The sequence below is a fragment of the Balaenoptera borealis genome, assembly GCF_965194805.1.
Source record: "Balaenoptera borealis genome assembly, chromosome: 17".
Taxonomy (NCBI): domain Eukaryota; kingdom Metazoa; phylum Chordata; class Mammalia; order Artiodactyla; family Balaenopteridae; genus Balaenoptera; species Balaenoptera borealis.
This window is the reverse complement of record NC_138876.1, coordinates 17,417,447-17,422,971: the sequence shown is the minus strand read 5'-3', so window position 1 is coordinate 17,422,971 and position 5,525 is coordinate 17,417,447.

The window sequence follows — 5,525 nt, the reverse complement described above, 5'->3', positions numbered from 1 at the left end:
GTGCGGACTGGGGAACCCGGAGGGGAGGGAACTGGGAGCGCGGGCGGGCGGGAGGCGGGGAGGGGGAGAGGGAGAGAGAAATTGGCCATTCAAAGCTCTCTCTGAGCTAGCGACCGGTTCTAAACGCCAATGAATTCAATTAACTTGATTGCAAACGTGTGCAGAGAAATGTTGTGCACACATGCTGGCCACCACCTGATTCCCTCCTTTCCTCCAGCAGTGGAGCCGGGAGGCCACGCTGTGTAGACTGACTCCTCTGAGCTACAAGGATTCCCACTTCGCGATGCACTGCCAGTTCTGTTTAAGTAATTTGCTTTAAGACCAAATGGTGCCCTTAGGCTAAGTAACTGCCCTGGGGAGAGAGAGCTGGAAGGTGTGTGTGCGTGTGTGTGTGTGTGTATACACCTGGAGCCTCCGAAAGCCGGCTGAAACTCTAAAAGATCAGTGACTGCTCTGCCACTTGTTAACCCTTTCTTCCCGCCAGCTCAAAACTTTCTGAGCTGATGTCAAGTGTCCAAAGTCCCTTTTACATGGAAGTTCCGCCTTGGGTGGGCGAAAAAGTAGAAAAATAATTGTATTTTTTCTTAACCTGGTCCCCTACCATTAAAATACGCCAACAGCGAGCATTATGAATAAAATAAAACAAAATAAAAACCGTCCTCTAGAGGACTCCAAAATAGCGCCCTTAAAAAAGCTATTTTAAGGGAATGTCTTAAGTGACTTTTGCTTCTTGCGAGCCTTTTAAAAAGATAACGAGTCAAAATACTTATTTTTGCTTCGTGATGGCCTTTCTCATCTTTCTTCCAATGACCCAAGGCTGGGAGTTAATTTTCTCTGTTCCTTTTTTCCCCTTTCTTTATTTCTCTTTAGTCCTCGCCAACAAGCTTCCTGATGACTTCAAATGGACAGTAGGTGGCACTGTTTAGGAAAAAATGAAAGCGAGCTTACAAATTAACTATTTCGGTTTTTGGAGATTTCGCGGAAGTTACTATAGGATAAAAGAGATTTCTTTTCTTTTCTTTTTTCTTTTCCTCCAAGGTTCCTGTGAGGTGTGGACTTCCTTCGAACTCGACTAGGCCTTGAAAACTGGGTTCTTGCTCCTTATCATGTATCTTCTACAATAATGAACAAGTCAAAACAGAAAAGTCAGTAAACTGGGAGCGATGCTTTTCAACACGTCTCGAAGGATGTGGTGTAGGGGGCTGTGATTAGAGGTCAAGAATTTTACTACAACACCAGGTGTCAGCCCGTCCCCAGGGACCAAGCTGCAAAGTACTAAGGTTTCCGCTGCCCCCCACCTCCACCCCACCCCCTCACCTCCACCCCACCCCCTCACCTCCACCCTACCTCCACCCCCTCACCTCCACCCTACCTCCACCCCACCCCTTCACCTCCACCCTACCTCCACCCCATCACCTCCACTCTACCTCCACCCCACCTCCTCACCTCCACCCTACCTCCACCCCCTCACCTCCACCCTACTTCCACCCCACCCCCTCACCTCCATCCTGCCTCCACCCCTTCACCTCCACACTAAGTCCACCCTGCCTCCACCCCCTCACTTCCACCCTACCTCCACCCCAACCCCTCACCTCCACCCTACCTCCACCCCCTCACCTCCACTCCACCTCCACCCTACCTCCACCCCCTCACCTCCACCCTACCTCCACCCCCTCACCTCCACCCTACCTCCACCCCACCCCCTCACCTCCACCCTACCTCCACCCCACCCCTTCACCTCCACCCCCTCACCTCCACCCTACCTCCACCCCAACCCCTCACCTCTACCCTACCTCCACCCCACCCCCTCACCTCCACCCTACCTCCACCCCACCCCTTTACCTCCACCCTACCTCCACCCCCTCACCTCCACCCTACCTCCACCACATCACCTCCACTCTACCTCCACCCCACCTCCTCACCTCCACCATACCTCCACCCCCTCACCTCCACCCTACCTCCACCCCACCCCCTCACCTCCACCCTGCCTCCACCCCCTCACCTCCACCCTACCTCCACCCTGCCTCTACCCCCTCACCTCCACCCTACCTCCACCCCAACCCCTCACCTCCACCCTACCTCCACCCCCTCACCTCCACCCCACCTCCACCCTACCTCCACCCCCTCACCTCCACCCTGCCTCCACCCTACCTCCACCCCCTCACCTCCACCCTGCCTCCACCCTACCTCCACCCCCTCACCTCCACCCTACCTCCACCCCCTCACCTCCACCCTACCTCCACCCTACCTCCACCCCCTCACCTCCACCCTGCCTCCACCCCCTCACCTCCACCCTACCTCCACCCTACCTCCACCCCCTCACCTCCACCTTACCCCCACACACAGCAGTTACACCTCTGAGAAGTATTACCTTGGCCTGATGACTTCACACCTCTGTGGGGAAACTCACTTACTAATTTTCTCCTGCAAACCTTGAAGCCTTCAGGCTTTGTTTGGACCCTGCCTTAGGTGGTCAACTCTTGAGAAACTGGTTTAAATTTCAGAGCCCAAGTTCGTCTCACTGAATCAGACTCTGGCTTTGTGATTTTTAGTTGTATGGTGGTTTTTACATGCTAAGTTATAATTTAAAATATATTATCTAACGTATGTACTCTTACATGTAATGTGAATTAAACTGACTTAGGAGTAGGGTGGAAATTGTGGGATGTCAAGTGTCTAGCTGTGGGTCCCCACAAAGGAACACAACCTCAGCTCTAAATTTCCATGAATATTATATGTAATGCAAGATTGTTCATTATTTCTTGGTAGCATTTAACTGTTTCTGTGCTAGGAGTTCAAGCAATGAGAACGTTCAGTAAAATTGGGTTTCTTTTCTTAAAAACACACTTGTTGTTTATCCCCTTCTACTTGTAATTCATGATTCATAAAGCAAAAGTAAAATGTCCCCTAATTATAGATGAATATAAAAGCTAATTACACATTCATGCATTTCTATCAGTCTCTTCCCCCTCCGGCCACCAATGCCTCCTCCACCCCCAAAAGAAGAGGGAAGAGGATAGCACAATTTAAAGCCAGAGGTGAAAGTTCCCTGAAGGCAGAATATTGTATCTACCAGATTTTCTTAGGGAGGGGATCCAGAATAAGAAAGACCTTAACTTCAAATCCCACTTTTGATGCAAGATTGCATGATCCATTTGTGAAATCCTGAAATCATATTTCACCTCTCTAGAACTCTATTTCCTAGTTGATAAATGGAGAATACCTGCTTTACAGAGTTGTTACGATGATAGAATGTGTTAAATTATATTAAGAGATTAATGTGGTGCCTCTCCTTTAGGTAGAGCTTCCTAATGTAACCCAATGGTTCCTAATATAACCACTGCGGGTATTCAAAAAAATAATAGTACCCTTCTCCTGGCTTTCTATTCTTTATATTATTCTTGATAAGCATTAACTAAAGTTTTACCCTATGCTCACTTATTGGACCTACTTCAGCTTTCTTCTGCCCCCTCACTGACTCTCATAGGTTAAATTCTTCTGTGTGCCCACAGATACACCCCAAACCTTCACATTTAACTGAAATTCCTTTCTGAGTCCTGGTCTGACTTATGGCTACCAGCCATCTAGTACTGACTCATAAGCAACATATTAAGAGACGTGAGATCCAGTTCACAAACAAGCTATGGCACCGACCAATTGAATAACATTCGATGATTAATTTACAATTTAACTATTGTAAATAGTTAATAATAAATAAATTTTATTTATTATAGTAAAAATAATTTTACCATTTTGAACATGAGCTGCTTGGATCAGAAGATGACAGGTGTTTCAGGTTCTGACATTCTAAGACCTACGGTATCCAACCTGTATCTATTACATTTTCAACTGTACAAGACAATGTAGCAAGGAACTGCAGAAGTAGGAGATTTGCTGGAGTTGATGTGACCTGTTACTGATCTCGTCCCTCCCACAACACAGAGCAAGTGTTTATGTGTCTGAGAGACAAGGTTTCCAGAACAAGGATTTAAGGATTTATTTTCTTCTTCTTTTTATTTTGGCCACGTTGCGTGGCTTGCAGGATTTTAGTTCTCCAACCAGGGATTGACCTCGCACCCCTGGCACTGAAAGCACAGAGTCCTAATCACTGGAGCACCAGGGAAGTTCCCCAGAGCAAGGATTTAGTACCTTCATAATTCTCTGCATAAGTGGTTCTCAAACATTTTGGTGTAAAATACCTCTGTACACTCTTAAAACTTATTGAGGACTTCAACAAACTTGTGCATATGGGTTATAGGCATCAATATTTAGCACGTTAGAAATAAAAGCTGACGCAACATTGTAAATCAACTATACTTGAATCAAATAAATTTTTTTAAAAGCTGACTAGAAAAGTTTAAAAATATTTTTTTCCTTCTTTTTTTTTAATTTATTTTTTTATACAGCAGGTTCTTATTAGTCATCCATTTTATACACATCAGTTTATACATGTCAATCCCAATCACCCAATTCATCCCACCACCACCACCACCCCCCGCCACTTTCTGCCCTTGGTGTCCATACATTTGTTCTCTACATCTGTGTCTCAATTTAAAAATATTTATTAATTCATTAAAAATAATACACACAATGACTTGTCAACTTAATAAAATATTTTTTTGAAATGTGGCATTGTTTTCCATGTTTTCAAATCTCTACTATCTGGCTTAATGATAGGAGGATTCTCATATCTGCCTCATCATTCAATCGTTTTGATTGACGTATATTAAAAATAAATCTGGCTTCAAACAGATATGTAATTAGGAAATGGAGAAGTATTTTAATATCCTTTTTAGTTATTGTTCTTTGATGCTATGTCAAAACTTGACAAATAGTAATTTTTTAAAGGTAAATTGCAATGTTGAATCTAAAACAATAGGAATGAACTTTGTGTACTCTGTCACATTAAAATCTGCTGGTTTATCTTACACTTTAATTGCATCTTTTACAACCATTAATGAATTTGTGACATGTATCAATCATTTATAAAATATCAGTTCACTAAGTTATGTAGATTTTCCAATTGTTGGTATATTTCATTATTTCATATTTTAAAAAATCACAATCATTGAATCACCACCAATCTCATCCAAAAAAGTCTTCCAATATTGGGAAACTGTCATGGTCATGGTGGCAAATAAAGTTTACTGAAATTCTAATTTTCTCTTGAACGCTCAGATATTTTCACTAGCATCAAATAATGTCAGTAACTGTAGTTTTCATTGTAATGACAAGTTCACTTCACTTATTTTTTTAAAAAATAAAATGTCTTCCAAAATACCTAAGTCTGGATAATAGTAGTTTGTCTATGAGTTGCTCTTGTATTCCAGGATAAAAGCGGCTGGCTCAGCTCACAACTCAATCACATGAAAGATTTTCCTCCAGAAAACATGATAGCTTGGTGTTTCTTCACACAGAACGTTAAAAAGCATACACTCAAGAATTCACATTTAATGAAATTAATAATTTTTTACTGCTTTATCAAGAACTTTCTTAAATGAAATTTGCTTTTTACTTCCTGTAAA